The sequence below is a fragment of the Astatotilapia calliptera genome, chromosome 23 (assembly GCF_964374335.1).
Source record: "Astatotilapia calliptera chromosome 23, fAstCal68.1, whole genome shotgun sequence".
In the NCBI taxonomy this organism is placed as follows: Eukaryota; Metazoa; Chordata; class Actinopteri; order Cichliformes; family Cichlidae; genus Astatotilapia; species Astatotilapia calliptera.
The window spans coordinates 47,530,851-47,548,190 of record NC_137443.1 but is presented as its reverse complement, the minus strand read 5'-3'; the positions used below and the strand labels follow the sequence as shown (position 1 = coordinate 47,548,190).

At 44.3% G+C, this 17,340-nt stretch overlaps 1 long non-coding RNA gene across 1 annotated transcript; it reads left to right on the top strand.

Annotated features, from left to right (window-relative positions):
• Positions 1–2,711: 2,711 nt before the first annotated feature.
• Positions 2,712–6,574, top strand: LOC145424426 (uncharacterized). The gene is made up of 2 exons (XR_013905507.1): positions 2,712–2,855; positions 6,395–6,574. It is a non-coding gene; the product is annotated as an uncharacterized LOC145424426 (long non-coding RNA).
• The last annotated feature ends 10,766 nt before the right edge of the window (positions 6,575–17,340 follow it).

Below are 17,340 nucleotides of genomic sequence, written 5' to 3'. Positions count from 1 at the left end.
GTTACAGGTCTGTGAGAGCCAGAGACTTTCCTTGTTTGAGGTGACCAAATACTTATTTTCCACCCTGATTTACGAATAAATTCTTTACAAATCCTACCATGTGGATTCATGGATTTTTTTTTCACATTCTGTCTCTCACAGTTGAAGTGTACCTCTGGTGCAAATTACTGACCTCTGTCATCATTTTAAGTGGGGGAACTTGCACAATCGGTGGCTGACTAAATACTTTTTTGCCCCACTGTATGTTTGCTGGGAGCAGTTCTGGTTGTACAGTCTGACAGCTGCAGGGAGGAAGGACCTGCAGAAACGCTCCTTCATGCATCGAGGATGCAGCAGTCTGTCACTGAAGCAGCTCTGCAGTTCAGCAGCATTTACATGCATGGGGTGGGAGACTCTGTCCATCAGAGATGTTATTTTGGCCACAGTCCTTCTGTCTCCCACCACCTGCACTGGGTCCAGGGTGCATCCCAGAACAGAGCTGGCCTTCCTGATGAGTTTATCCAACCTCTTCGTCTCAGCTGCTGATAAACTGCTGCTCCAACATACCACACTGTAAAAAATGACAGATGCCACCACAGAGTCATAGAAGGTCTTTAAAAGCGCTCCCTGGACTCCAAATGACCTCAGCCGCCTCAGCAGGTGGAGTCTGCTCTGACCCTTCCTGTAAAGAGCATCAGTGTTGTGGCTCCAGTCCAGTTTATTATTCAGGTGAACACCCAGGTACCTATAAGAGTCCACTATCTCAATGTCCACTCCCTGGATGTTCACCGCTGTCAGTGTGGTGGGTCTGCGTCTCCGGAAGTCCACCACCAACTCCTTGGTTTTCCCGGCGTTTATCAGCAGGTGGTTCTGCTGACACCAGTCTACAAAGTCCAGAGTCCACCGTCTGTACTCGGAGTCGTCCTCACCTGTGATGAGGCGACTATGGCAGAGTCGTCAGAGAACTTCTGTAGGTGGCAGCGTGGGGAGTTGATGGAGAAGTCTGCAGTGTAGAGGGTGAAGAGGAACGGTGCCAGCACAGTTCCCTGTGGGGAGGGAGAGGTGATGAGCTGTATGCCTCCTTGGTGTTGGCATACAATAAGTCCAATGTTTTATTGTCTCTGGTGTAGCAGGTAACATACTGGGTGAAGGTGGGGAGAGTGGAGGACAGGGAGATGTGATTAAATTATGTGTATAATGATGTTCTCATTTGGGCTGCAGGTACCTGTGATAACATTACACATCAACTATTTTTTTGATCAATGCATAACCAATATATATCAAAAAATAAACTGTTTTTTCACACATTTTCTGTATATGAATTTTACTTAAATCTTTCGTTTAAGAGGATGACGTGAATACATGAGAAAGAGATGGCATGTCATGAGAAATGTACCACTACACACCAAAGACAAGAAGGCAATCACTTAAACATCAACCAACATGCTCTGGTTGGACATATATGTATGCATTTGCATGTATGTATTTCTCTTTGTCAGTTTAACAGTTTCTGTTGTGCCCGTCACTGCTCCCTGTCTGTTTTCTTACCTGCTTCTTCCTGACCTTGTACTTTCTCCTCACGTTCCCTCTTTCCTCGCTCCCTTTGCACTGACAATCATACACAAATAGATTGTATGCAATGAGATGAAAAATTACATTAATATGAAAAAAATTCTGTTAAGATCACTAACAAAAAGTCCTCTCAGTGTACTTTCAACCAAAAGGCAAATAACCAAACCACATGAACATCTAATAAAAGATATAAACATTGATACACTGATCCAACATTATTCTTGATTGACGGATCATTTGATCTTACACTTTTACCTGATGTGGCTCCTTTTTTTGAAAAAACGTCCTTATATCCATTATGAACCTGGCTGTCTCTCTGTACACAAACACACACGCACACAACAGTTATAAGGTTAATGGGCATTCAGTCAGTTAGCATCCATTTCAAACAGGACAGTGGTAACAACAGCAGGCTGCGGACAATCTAAAGTTTTAGATTTTAAATAGGCTGTATACATTTCAATGGGAGCAACAGGACGGGTCAAATGTCGCTGAATTTACTACAGAGTAGGACGGATTGTAGGGCAGCAAACATCGTCGGAAAACACGTTTTCAACACTGCAGGTTACCTGGTGTAATGCTTTTCAGCTAAAAAGAAACATGGTCTGACTCCTACCTAACTGTAGAAAGAGTAACTGAAGGTTAAATGCAGCTAACATGCCCTGTTTTAAGCCAGGCACTTACACCTCTGCACCGCTGCGTCTCAGCCACCATCGCTCTGGCAGCCAGAGCGCTAGAGTCAGAGTAGGGGAGAGCTGGAACAAACCATTTTGGGAGGGGGGGTTATCTATACTTTTGTTGTTAAAATATTACGCCTCAAACAAGTACAGTACTGTATGCTTTTTATATTTTTAGTAGTGTGTCACACAAACAGCAAATATTCTCAAAAAAGTAAGAAATATTTGGGGGTGCTTTGATTAATTTCGCACAATTACACTGTGCTATCAAGTTGCTTGACCATTACACAACTTAAATTTAGTCCCAACTTATCACATATGATTAGGTGGTGTATTTGTGAATCAATACAAGTTTGTGACATGTTCTTTTAAACGACTCAACCTAATAAATTAACAAGACACTGTGCTACATGAAGAAATATAGAAACCAGGTAACCAGGTACTGCTCAACAGTAGCCGGGGGTGGAGCTTAGCAAATGCGTCAGATGCGTTCTGTTCAAATGAATGTTGTCATAGCATTTATGGAAAAAACACATTTTGAAAAATGCTGGCAGAGCTGGTACATGCACTTTGGATTACAGAGGAGAAAAAGAGAGGAGAGGAAAGAAAAAGAGATTATTTTTTAAGGTAAGGACCGCTCGACAAGTGACATTTGCTAAAGTGGAATTATTAAGGGGACATGCAGTGTCCACGTTTATGTTCAACTTTTCTAAACACAGTGTGGAGGGACCTGTACATGTGTTGGTCTTCTAATGCTGGGCAGACACTGTGCGATTTTTTCAGTCAGCTCCTGCTCAAACTGTACGGTTGACTCGCAGGGGTCATAGGTCACGATGCAGGGTCTCACACTATACCGCCCGATGCTCTGATGCGACCTGAGTGCTCACACTGTGCCTCCATAAAATGAAGGTTATAACAGAAATTCTGTCGCTCGCTCTCTCTGTCTTTCACTCACACAGACACACCACCACCATCAACTTTGCTAAATTGCTAATGAAAAACATTGATCAGCTGTGATTGAGCAGCAGTGTAGATCCAACTATTTTCACGGTTGTTGTGGTCGTGATCATTTTGTGAGGCCACATCGAAAAGGCTCGGATGAGCTTTCCAAAGTTCTACAAGTTGTTCCTCCATCGCTTGTGTCCAGATCACACGCTGCACTGCTGTGCTGCTCCGTCTTTTTCGCTGACATTTGTGTTTGCGCGTGCGCAGTGTGACAAACTGCGGTGACACCCTCACGACGGTCGCGAGGGTCGCTCACGACCAAGCGATTGATGATCGGGAGCTGGTCGTGAGGGGTTAATCGCGTCTCGTTACCCCACGTATACTATACGATGCATGACGCACGATGAAGGCCAAAATCGGGCCGATCGCCAAAACGGTCGCACGACTCAAAAATCGGCTCAAAATGGGCCAAAAATCGCACAGTGTGAGCCCAGCATAAGGCAGCGGTCCCCAACCTTTTTTGCGCCACGGACCGGTTTATGCCCGACAATATTTTCACGGACTGGCTGTTCTAAGGCAGGGGTCCCCAACCCCCGGGCCTCGGACCGGTAGCGGTCCGTGAGTCGTTTGGTACCGGGCCGCGAGAGTTGAGGCTCAGGTGTGAAATGTCTGGTTTTCAGGGTTTTTATCGGTTTTAAGCGTTATTTTGTTATCGTTTTTATTGTTAACTCGGTTTTCCTGGGTCTTTTCACATGTGTTATGAATAAATCTTCTTTTTTTCGATACTGATACTAGTTTTATTTTGTTGTATTTATCTGAGACACTGGTCCGTGAAAATATTGTCGGGCATAAACCGGTCCGTGGTGCAAAAAAGGTTGGAGACCGCTGTTCAAAGGTACCTTCTTGCTGCATAAATGCTTTAAAGAGTAGAATTTGATATTCGCTGCATGCATGTACATGGGTGCTCACATTTTGTAATTTCTTTAGTGTGATATAACCAAGCAAGTACTATCTTACAGCCTGTTCTTAGACAAATCATGTTTGTGTTCATTTTCCTGCCTACCGCTAGACTCTGAGTAACTGCTAAAATCTAAGAGGAATGAAAATGTTTGTATCCTAGGATCTGTTATCTTTTGTTTGGCTACAGAAACTGTGTGTGTGTGTGTGTGTGTGTGTGTGTGTGCTTCTCTTTCCTAAAAAAAAAAGTGAGATTTGTGCCGTAAATCAGGTCGATTATTTTAATTAGAATGTGTTTTGTTCAAATGAATGTTGTCATATTATTAATAGATTGAAACCTTTTGAAGAGTGCAGTAAGGACCGCTCAGCAGGTGACATTTGCTAAAGTGGAAATGTTAAGGGGACATGCAGTGTCCACGTTAATGTTGAACTTTTCTAAACTCAGTGTGGAGGGGACCGGAGTGTTTTTGTGGCGTGGGTGTGGTGTGATCCTGTGCGCGTGCAAGAGTAGCTCGGAGTGACATAATCTGGTGCGCGTGCGAGAGGTGGCCCGGATTGAGTGGTGGCTGGGTGTGGCCCCCTCTCGTGCGCGTGTAGGAGGGGCTTGGAAGGGTGTAATCTTGTTGCGAGTGCAAGAGTTTGTCCAGTGTGACACTCTCTTGCGCACGTGCAGGAGTGAGAGGTTCAACGCTGGAACGTTGAGCCTCCTCCCCCCCACTTCCGGACCAGGTTATGGATCGTTCCTCAGTGGGTTTGTGAGAGGTGGCCCAGATTGAGTGGTGGCTGGTTGTGGCGTAATCTTGTGCATGTGCAAGAGGTGTGTAGGAGTAGCTCAGAGTGTGAGGTTCATCTGTAGAACGTTGAACCTCCTGAATCCCTCCTCCCGGACCAGGTTATGGACCTTTCCTAAGTGCACGTGTGAGAGGTGGCCCGGATTGAGTGGTGGCTGGGTGTGGCCCCCTCTCGCACACGTGCAGGAGGAGCTCGGAGTGGTGTAATCTGGTGCGCATGCGAGAGGTGGCACGGATTGAGTGGTGGCTGGGTGTGGCCAACTCTTGTGTGCGTGCAGGAGGAGGTTGGAGTGTTCAATGTTCCAGCGTTGAACCTCCTGAATACCCCCTCCCGACCAGGTTATGGACCTTTCCTCAGTGCACGTGCGAGAGATGCCCCAGATTGAGTGGTGGCTGGGTGTGGCCAACTCTCGTGTGCGTGCAGGAGGAGCTCCGAGTGGTGTAATCTGGTGCGTGTTTGAGAGGTGGACTGGATTGCGTGGTGGCGTGGGCGTTGCGCACTCTTGCAGGAAGGGCACAGAGTGGGTAATCTTGTGCAGGAGTAGCTCAGAGTGACATAATCTGGTGCGCGTGCGAGAGGTGGCCCGGATTGAGTGGTGGCTGGGTGTGGCCCCCTCTCGTGCGCGTGTAGGAGGGGCTTGGAGGGGTGTAATCTTGTTGCGAGTGCAAGAGTTTGTCCAGTGTGACACTCTCTTGCGCACGTGCAGGAGTGTGAGGTTCAACGCTGGAACGTTGAGCCTCCTCCCCCCCACTTCCGGACCAGGTTATGGATCGTTCCTCAGTGGGTTTGTGAGAGGTGGCCCAGATTGAGTGGTGGCTGGTTGTGGCGCCATCTTGCAGGACGAGCTCCGAGTGGCGTAATCTTGTGCATGTGCAAGAGGTGTGCAGGAGTAGCTCAGAGTGTGAGGTTCATCTGTAGAACGTTGAACCTCCTGAATCCCTCCTCCCGGACCAGGTTATGGACCTTTCCTAAGTGCACGTGTGAGAGGTGGCCCAGATTGAGTGGTGGCTGGGTGTGGCCCCCTCTCGCACACGTGCAGGAGGAGCTCGGAGTGGTGTAATCTGGTGCGCATGCGAGAGGTGGCACGGATTGAGTGGTGGCTGGGTGTGGCCAACTCTTGTGTGCGTGCAGGAGGAGGTTGGAGTGTTCAATGTTCCAGCGTTGAACCTCCTGAATACCCCCTCCCGACCAGGTTATGGACCTTTCCTCAGTGCACGTGCGAGAGATGCCCCAGATTGAGTGGTGGCTGGGTGTGGCCAACTCTCGTGTGCGTGCAGGAGGAGCTCCGAGTGGTGTAATCTGGTGCGTGTTTGAGAGGTGGACTGGATTGTGTGGTGGCGTGGGCGTTGCGCACTCTTGCAGGAAGGGCTCAGAGCGGGTAATCTTGTGCGGCCAGATTTTATGTGGGAGCAGCGCCCTTTCGCACATTAGCGAGAGGGCGCTGCTCCCACGCGTTTTTCCTGTCCCTGCAGGAGCAACAGGAACTGAAGGAGGAGCAGGAGCGGCTGGAGATGCGACAGGAGTAGCAGGACCTGCCGGACGAGCATGAGCAGCATTCTTCACCTGATGGAAGAGACAGGAGCAGCAGCCATCATTAATAAATGCAACATCATATCAAAATAATAAAATCAATCAGTGTCATTCATAAAGTTGAAGTTGTGTCACTTCAGTCTTCAGCACTTCCTCAAAACATGAAGAAATCCTTTCTCCTTACAAATATCTCTGCCTCACATGATTCTTTGATTAAAACTCATTGTTTAAGTTTATTGGTAAATATTGACACTGATACACACTGTGAATGTGTATGCCAGTGTTGGTGGTCATCTCAAGTTCACTGTACAGATAAATATATATATACGTATACATAAATATATGTAAATACGTATAAAGTATGCATTTTTAATGTGCCGTGCTCAGTTATGTTGCAGCGCTGACTCAAAACTCAAAATAAACCCTTCAGATTTTTCAGCAATGTCTTCAAACCTGTTTTTTTGCTCTTCAAACATGGGAATTCCATTTAATATCACATATAATTGTGGGAGCCAAACTTAAGGTGCCAATGCTGTAATCCACAAACCTATGGGTGATGTCAGGATGGCTGCATTGATCGTTTACATACAGTCTGTGGTTAAGATGCAGAAGTGCATCTTTTGTACCACTCTAACATAAACTGCATCAAGAAAAAAACATAAATCTATTTTTAAGTAAACTGAATTCACACATTGATCACACTTTCTGCTTCTTTTACCTGCACTGTTCACTATTGTCTGCAATGGATATTTAATCTCCTTTGTTTCAAGGCTTGAATTAGTCCAGCAGAAACTTCATTTAGATGAGAAAGAGAGAGAAAGTTGAGGGGTGATGATTATCCGATTGTTCAGTCTGACGTCACTAGCCGTGTCTGGGTCTAAACTCCGCTGCAGGTCCATATATCAAACGATCACTATGGCATTACTGAGAGTTGAAAAACTGTCTAAAGTCTTTCATCTTTAATAAAATGATCAGCGTTCTGCTCTACCAGGTGTAACAATTGAGTTTAACATCCAGGCATCCATGAAAACGGAATTTATGACATTTAACAGAGTTAGAAGTTAGCAGGGAGTTAGCTCACTAGCTTCTATCTAAATACAATATAGCATGTCCTGACTGCGGGGTTTTGGAAACAAATTAAAACGTACAGCTCTGTTATCACTTCCAACATAAATGAAGACAGATAACTAAACAGCAGTGACGTTTGTAGGGTTACTGAAGTTTGGCTAGCTGGTATATAATGATGTGCTACGTGACCGCTAGCGACACAGCTACGTTAGCATAATATAAACAAGCTAACTTTTTTTCCACTCGATAAAAGTTAACGTGAGTGTTCTCGGTGGTCAGGAACAAATGTAATCGCATGGCAGGATGCTGTAAAAGGACCAAACTTCAGCCAGGAGAACAACTGAGATAATCCATCCACAATACGAGGTTAGTCATTCATATACTGCTGCATGGGCTGGGCTGTAGCTACATCCTAAGGTTTTAAAAGCTGAGCTTAAATAAATGATTAGCGGTAATAAAAGCCGAGGGAGGTCAACAGGGATCACTGACTGTTTTAGGAGCTTTTTGAGATCAAATAGAAGAAAATACATAACATTAAACATGTTAACAACACAAAAGCCAAAGCTCGCTTCTGTCAGACTGCCCCAGGGCAGCTGTGGCTACAACCGTAGCTTGCCTCCACCAGTGTGTGAATGTGAGAGTGAATGAATAGTGGCATTGTAAAGCGCTTTGGGTGCCTTGAAAAGCGCTATAAAAATCCAATCCATTAAAAATCCAATCCATTATTATTATAACTCTGCTTCCTGGGGCCCGTTCTTCGTACGTCGCTTACTACATCCAAGATCAAATGACACATCCAAGACCAAATCATCGCGCTAACCGTGAACTCGCTAATCTGGTTCTCCGAACACACCTGCTGTTGACGATTAGTACAGCTAGATGAAGTAATCACTGGGTGTCGTAAAAGGGGCTACGCATCGATAGTAGAAACATTGATCGGCAACCCTCTGATTGGTCGGCGAAAATGTTGAAGGAGCGCGCTCGGTATTTGTCGGCAGCAGAGCAAGAACTCTTGAGTGAGGGATTTCAGGAGTTTCAGAGTTTAATCAGAACGCAAGGGAACACTGCAAAGGCTGCAAAAGCAAGGAGAGAGGGCTGGCAGAAAGTTGCTGACAAATTAAACTCGTAAGTAATTTAATAATAACAATAATAATGGAGTGGATTTATATAGCGCTTTTCAAGGCACCCAAAGCGCTTTACAATGCCACTATTCATTCACTCTCACATTCACACACTGGTGGAAGCAGCTACAGTTGTAGCCACAGCTGCCCTGGGGCAGACTGACAGAAGCCAGGCTGCCATATCGCGCCATCGGCCCCTCTGGCCAACACCAGTAGGCGGTAGGGTAGATTTATCATATCACACTAAATATAGTGTGATATGATAAATATATCACAAAAATATAAATATATCCAATATTATATTACATCATAGCTTTGGTCTACAGCAGTTGATTCATTTTGCCAACTTACTCCAAGAGCCATATTCTTGATATTATCTGTTGTTCTGGTGTTACTCCTTCAACCTCTCCATATCTGATCTCAAGCTGGTATCTTTTGATGTCAATTTAATATTATCTAAGTCAAATTATTTTCCCTCTGTTTCATATCACAACATAACTCGGGCGTCAGAGGGAGTGCTCGCCCAGGGCGCCAAACAGGCTAGGACCGCCACTGCTTGGAACACCTTTGCACAAAGACTAGTCTGAGGATGTGTCACTAACAGATGTGACAGTATAAGGATGCTCTCTCTGCAGCCAAATCTGAATATTATGCTGTTCTAATCAGGTCTGGTGAAGGAAAGGGTCAGACCCATCGGTCTACTTTAAACTGCATTCTTCAGTCACTTGACAGTTTTCCACCCCGGCTTCACTGGACTGGGCAGTGTAATATTTGTATGACCTTTTTTAATAGTAAGATCAGTAATATCTACTAACAGCTGGCTCTGGCACCTGCAGCGCTGTGCTCTGAAGCCCATTTCATTTCAGTAGTTGGGACAGTTACAAAGCTTTCTTCTTCATGAATAAGCAATACATGTTTGTTTTAATTTATTAAACATAATACAACACAAACTATTGTAGAGGATACAAAGTCAGAAAGATAGAAGGACCCTGTGTATCTAGTGGACTTAGAGCGAACACACAAATGACGTGTAGGCAGGGTGCAGCCTACAAGTTCCTTTGCTCTGCGGTCAGTGCAGCACATGCACCGTCCTTTGTGAAAAGGCCTTTAGGTCCCCTTCTATTTATTATTTATCTTTTACCCTTTGATGACATATTTAGGAAATTTGGCATATATTATCACTCTTATGCTAGTAATACCCAGCTCTGTCTGTCCACTAAGCCTAATTAGGCTCTCCCACCACCTTCTCTCACTTACTGCCTACGCGAGATTAAATCATGGTTGTCTGCTAAACTTCTTAAATTAATAAACACGGACAAAACAGAGGTTCTTCTGGTAGAAACTAAAATCGTTTTAGACAAAAGTGAAAGATTCTCGCTGTGCACTGACAATTTTCAAACGTCTTCCTTCCAGGTTAATAATTTAGGTGTTGTTTTTTAAGCTCCTTAAATTTTGGAGCACATCAATATTATTACTGTCTGCACATTTCCACTTACGTAATAGTTGGCTGTGCCCGTCCCTTACAGCTAACAGTACTGCTCTTCTTGTACATGCTCTGGTTATAACCCGTGTTTATTACTGTCATTCTATCCCCTCTGTCTTTGTATGCAGATTTCTTCACAGACTTGGTCTAAAATGCAGTCGCTTGTGTCATTAACAGAAACCCTTCTAGTACTCCTGTCCTTCAACAGCCTCACTGGCTTCCTTTAAAACATCGCATTCATTTTAAAATTCTGCTTCTTACTTTCAAGCCTCTTCATAATCTCGCACCTCCATGGCTCTGTTTTTTTGCACAGTGTCACTTCTGCCCATACTTTCCCTATCTTTAAAGCCGTTCTTAAAACACATCTTTTCTGTTTGATTTTAGTTTATGATGTTAATTCTATGGCGTCTTGCCACTGTTATTTTATCTATGCTATGATTTTTGTTTATTTGCTTGTAAGGTGTCCCTGAGTTTCTTGAAAGGTGATTATGAATGAAATGTTGTGTCTACATGGGAAACTCTTCACTATCATTCGCCTGCACTCAAAAACCAAGGTCAGGGCGGTCCTCATCCACGAATTGCTGTTGCAAACTGCACAGCACTGATGTCACACAGAGAAGCTGGTTTCCAGCAGGGACATGCGAATTATACTTTTGCCAGGCACGTTGGAGGCATTAGAGCTCCAAACCCACCCACTTCCTCATGCCAGAGGAGACGAGGCTCCGCGAGTAAAATTAAGACTGTGTTCACTGTTCCTGAGTTGGCTGGTAATAAGACTGTGTTTTCTGTTCCGATGTTAAAGACATGAAGACAGTAGTCTCTGCTTGTAAGCTCTCTGTGAGCTGGCTAAGAGACTTTAAGTGTTTCTGAGACGGCTGATCAGGTTACGTTTTGTGTTGCTGGCCGGTATTATAATAAAGAAATGAACTGTGTGTCTGGTTCGCTGAACTTAAAGACTGTTTTTGAAGGCTTAGACACCTCAGTGTGAGTCTAGTCGACATGCTTGTGAACAATGTATGTTACCAAAATGTTCTTGTGTATGAAAGACTCTTAGGTTTGAGGATAAGCCTTCTTTGTCACCAGTTTGTTACGCTCATTCTCAACCATCTCCTTGTGAGCCATTGCTGACCTGATACCTTTTAACGGACTCAAATTTTGCTCACTGTGAGCCAAAGCCAGCTTATTCAGACATTTCATGCATCCAAACCTGTTGCTCCATGCACTGCTTGTGGTCATTCTCTCTGTGTGCAGGCCTTGGCAATAAGTGTTTGTGTCCCAGCCTGCACCTTAAAAACTGATTATGCTACAGGACCAAAACGTCCCAGCTTACTGTGTCTATATGCCTATAATGGCACTATTTATGCACCACAGCCTGCACTCCCAACAACTATTGCTCTTGAGCCCCTTTTCAGTGATTTGCATCCTGAGGACTGTTTTGCTCCACAGCCTGTGACTTCAAAGACTGTTGCCAGTGTCCACCCCTGAGCCTATTACTCAACCTGTTCCAGTTCCCCAGGACAGACTGGCTAGGGCCCAGCTAGTCCCCTGTCTCTATTCCCAGGGAAGGTTGGGTCCAGCTTTTCCCAGCAACCATTTCAGTTCCTGGAGTAAGGTTGGTTAGGGCCCATCTGGTCCCTGTTCCAGTTCTCAGAGCAGCTAGGTCTCCGCCGCTCAGCTGCACCTGTTCCTATTCCCAGGGAGAGAGTGGCCAGTCTTCCTTATCAGCCTCAGCTATCAGTGGATGCAGCTAAGTGCCCTGCGCATCCCCAGTCGCAGCACCCAAAGCAGATTGAGCACCCTGTGTCTGGTCCTGTTCCATCCCAGCTAGAGGTCTTCATTTAGTTCTAAGAATCCTCCTGGGTCCAATCCTTCCTTGCTTCACACAGCGTACATGACAGTTTGGCCCAGGATCTCTGCCCTAGACAACGTACCTCACCTACCTAACTCTGGCGATTCTCGTACTCTGTCTGAGAATGAGAATCGCCAAAGCTGTAACCATCATGCCAAGACTGAACAAACCCGTGTAGAGCAAGAGCTAGCTGACTTAAGACACCAAGCGGGAACAAGGCTATGGCATACATGGACAAGGGAGAGAATAGGGGACTGCTAGAATGCTGCTACACATGTAGCCTCAGTTAAAGGGGTTACATGAAGAGGATGTGGGAACTACGGGTTCTTTGACACCCAACTTCTACAATAACATCAATACAACTAGTAACTCATTGTTAAACATCCAGCACCCTGAGACTGTAGGCTAAGCTGAAGAACGGGGCACATGGACTAGGCCGTGTAAGAACCACTATAAAGGTCGAGACAACAAAGATCCATGAGTACATCGGAAGATGGCCACAACCACTAATGCGCTTAGTGAATACCTCAGGCGGAAGACACCAGAAAAAAGAATAGGAGCAAAAGGAGGCATTATGGAAGGACAGGCCCCCATATTCAATGTACCACCAGCAGGGAGAAGAAGTGGCTGAATAAAGCTGAACTAAATAACAGCACAGAGGCACTAATCATGGCAGCACAGGAAGAAGCTCTGAGCACAAGATCCATAGAGGCTGGGGTCTATCACACCAGGCAAGACCCCAGGTGCAGTAAAGATGCCCCTGAGACCCTCCGCTATTGATTTGGGACCCCTGGCAGAGTATTTTAAATCTGTTGTTACAAACCTGGGTTTTAAGATGGACAGTGATTTTAAATTAGAAAGTCAAATTAGGGCTACTGTCAAGTCCAGTTTTTATCATCTAAGGCGCTTGGCAAAGATAAGACCTATTTTATCCAGGCCGCATATTGAAACGGTAATCCATGCTTTTATTTCATGTCGTGTAGATTACTGTAATGCACTATATTGTGGAGTTAGTCAGCATCTTCTCTCTCGTCTGCAGCTGGTCCAAAATTCTGCTGCACGACTTTTAACCAGAACTCGTAAAAGAGAGCAAATAACTCCCGTCCTGGCTTCACTCCATTGGCTGCCTGTATATCTTAGAGTTCATTTTAAAATTCTCATGTTTGTGTTTAAATGGTCTTGCCCCAACTTACCTCTCTGAGCTTCTGCATCCTTACTCACCCCCCAGGTCTCTCAGGTCAGCTGACAAGCTGCTCCTGGAGGTACCCAGGTCCAAGAGGAAGCTCAGAGGGGACAGGACCTTCTCTATTGTTGCTCCTAATCTGTGGAACAATCTTTCCCAGCACATTAGAGAGGCCCCTCACTGTCCACTTTTAAAACACGTCTTAAAACCCATTTTTACTCTTTGGCTTATGACACAGTCTGACCCTGATTTTATTGTTTTAAATGTGTTTTTATATATATATATATTTTACCTCTCTTATATTATTATTACTATTTTTCTCATTTTTTTAACATGCTCAATGTATCATGTTTGGCATGTCAAGTGTACAGCACTTTGTGCTCAGCTGGTGGCTGATCTGAAAGCGCTATATAAATAAATTGCATGCTTGCTGAGACAATCCAGCACATAACAGCAGGGTGCAAGATGACAGCATAACCAAGTGGCCGGCATAGTGTACAGGAACATCTGTGCTGAGTACAGCCTAAAGGTGCGGAGGTTAAAATGGGATATGCCCCCCATGGTGGTTAAAAAAGACCAAGTTAAGATCTTGTGGGACTTCCAGACAAACTTGCAATGGCTAACAAACCGAACAATGCTTGTTGGTTGGCAAACAGTGGAAGAAGGCCTTAGTGATAGATCTAGCTATACCAAGTTAGAACAACATCAGGAAGAAGAGAAGCTGGAGAAAACAGCCACCACCACTCATTCATGTAAGTATCTAATCAGACAGTCAAATGGTAACAACTTACACATGATAAAGATGACGTGATGAAGCAGTGACTTTGAATGTGACAAGCTGTTGGTGTAAGACAGGCTGGCCTCAGAAAATCTGAAACTGCTGATCTACAGGGACACACAGACATCCTCAGGGTTTACAAAGATGGTAAACAAAAGAGAAAATAGGCCGTGAGCGTCGGTTCTGATGAAAATGCATTCTTGATGCTGGATTTAGAGAAGACTGAGTTTGAGCTGATAGGAAGGCAACAGAATCAACCACTCATTACAACCAAGGCATGCAAAGAGAGTATCTATGGATAAACAACACATTGAACCTTGAGGCAGATACACTGCAGCAGCAGAAGACCAAGCTGGGTGCCACTCCTGAAAATCCCTGGATGGTCTAGTGATGAGTCTGGACTCAAGGGTGATGGTGTAATGCTGTGGGAGGATACTTTCTTTCTTTGAATGCATTAGTCCTAATTAAGCGCCGTTCAATTAAGCACTTGTGATTCAGATTAAGGTCGGCTCAAATTACAGTGTCTGTCTCTGCACGTGTACACTGCTCTACAGTTTTTACTGAGGAAATTAGGATTCATATACTTTACAGGTGTTTTTGGATGTAATGCTACAAGAAAAAGTGGAACGAAATGATGCTTCTTGAATTCACTGAATACAGCAGTAAGATGAACTGTGTGCTTGTGTGTGTTTGATACAACAAGCTTACATAAGGAATTCTACTCAACCTCATCTCTGACTTGCACAAAAACACACTGCATGTGTCATTATGAGTTGAAGTGGAGCAATTTTGGCTCAGCCATTATCTGCTTACACAACCCACTACAGTGAGGAGAGTCTTGATGTGTGCTTGTGTGTGCGAGCACTAGCTGGTTTTTGTAGTGTACAAGGACAATGTCCACCACACGTTTTATATTACGAGGACTGGGCCGGTGCCCTCATAACCCACCTCCACGATTTCTCCAGATGTCATCATGGCTCAAAATAACTCAGCTTTTGTTTCAGGAATCTGAAATCTGTGTATTTAAACAGTGCCCCTTTGGTGGGCGTGTATTGGTTTGTAGCTCTTAGTTGGCAGCCTCATCAAGTAACCTCTTCTTTGATCCTCAAGCCCTATGTTGACTGCTTCACTCTAGCCCAGCCAGCTGCTGAGCTATTCAGATGGCATTCATGACTGCTCTTTGTTGTTAAGGTAACATTCTGTGATAGAGCTGAGTAATGAATAGCATCCCTCTCGGGACACAGCCCAGGGTGCAGTTATTAAATATTCTGTGGTTACAGAGAGAAACAGCACAGCCTCTGGCCATTTTCCTGTGTCCATGAAGGCGAAAATAGAAGAGGAACTATGTGCTACATGAAAATAAGGTGTTTCCTGCATGGGAAAAACAGTGTTGAGCATTCGAGAGCTGTGCCACTGCAGATATTACCAGGAAATACAGAAGAAGCCTTACATAAACATGCCTTTGGGACTGTGCAATTAGGGAAGAAGGGAGACCTACCGTGTGCTATTTCAGTAGTACACACAGACTGCATGTTAGTACTTGTGATTTAGTTGTGTGAGAGACGATGTGAAGCACTACTCTCGGTCATATCAAAACCCTGTGACTGCTGGCTTGTTGACTTCTTGTCTGCTAGAGGTCTGTGCTGCCACTGCTGTCCCTGGGATGTGAAATTCTGCCTATTTGTGCATGTTGCCCATTTTCTCACGAGCACATTGTCTAACACAGGCCTATGTCACAAGCACTGACATGCATTATTTCAAACTGGATAAATCTAGCTAGTTACAATGTTACTGTAACCTTTCCTGAGCCTGCTACCCCAGACCTCTGAGGTCATCAAGGGTAACCAGCAAAAATATACATTTCTAATTGGACTGGCATCTAAAATAGCAGTTTTATATATAACAGCCCCAACATTAATGCATTGGTTTCACAAGAAATGCTAATATAGATTAACATAGACCTGCATTACAATTCAAAGGTTTGGACACAACTTCTCACTTAAGTTTTACTTTATTTTCATTTTCATTGTAGATTCTCACTGAAGGCATCAAAACTATGAATGAACACATATGGAATTCTGTAGTAAAGAAACATGTGGGGAAAAACTCAAAATATGTTTTATATTTAGATCCTTCAAAATAGCCACCCTTTGCTTTGGTTACTGCTTTGCACACTCTTGGCTCCCTCGATGAACTTCATGAGGTTGTCACCTGAAATTATTTTCCAACAGTCGTGAAGGAGTTCCCAGAGATGTTGGCCCTTTGCCCTCACTCTACGGCCACGGCATGTCACTGCAGGATGCTGTGGTAGCCATGCTGGTTCAGTTTGCCTTCAGTTTTGAATAAATCCCCAACAGTGTCAGCAGCTCCTGCACTGGGGAACACATTGACTGAGAAACTGTCATTTCTCTTTAATTAGCTGATTGGTTCTTGGTATAATATGAATTCAAATAGCTATCAAATAATGCTTTCGGCTGTGCACCAACTTGACTTCTGCACAACACAACTGATGGTCCCAACTCCATGAAGAAGGCAAGAAATTCCACAAATGAACCGTGACAGGCTCACCTGTGAAGTGAAATGTATGGTTTTCGGGGTTTTTATCGTGAACTTGGTTGGTGCATTTCAGGAGGACGCTGCTAACAACGTTGCACAATTACACAGTGAATTTGTGTTTATTATTATATTTACAAAATACCAGTTTCTGTCTCGGCCGTATGGTTTTATTTTGCTGTATTTATCTGCGACAGCTTAAAGGCCGCTCCGTTAAACTGGTCCGGAGGCTGCGGAGCGCTGCACTAAATGTTACTAAATTATATTATAAAGTCCCACATTTCACCTCAAACTAATTCTTTATACAGAAACAGCATTCATATTTAAAGCTTTAAATCACCATTTATCCTCATGATACTGATTTAATTTGTTCAAATACTGACTTAGTTTGGTGAGCAGTGTGTATTTTACAGTGATGTCCTCAGGCTAAAATATCAGCATAATCTGTCTCCATTTAGGTCTATTTTTAGGAGGTATAATACCATGTTTATGCCTCAGCAATACCATTACACAAAGCTCTGATTAAAAAGTGTGTGGAGCACCAGTTTAGGTCCAGGTGTGACTCTGAGCGGAGGTCTCCCCCTCCCCTTTCTCCCTGCTTTCTTGAGTCACTAAAACTATTTAACAAAGGTGACAAAAATCTCCCCCAAATCAAAGCATCTTCTGCCATTTATAGTACACAGTTTAATATGAACGATCAAACGGTTCTTTGCCTGACTGCATGTAATGTGTTGACATTTAGACAATATGTTGGTGTTCATGTTCACCCTCATTAAAAATGTTGGTCTGAAGTCAAAAGTGCTAAAGAGTGCTGGTATAGGACTCTGAACAAAGAAAGACAATGCAGTCCGTC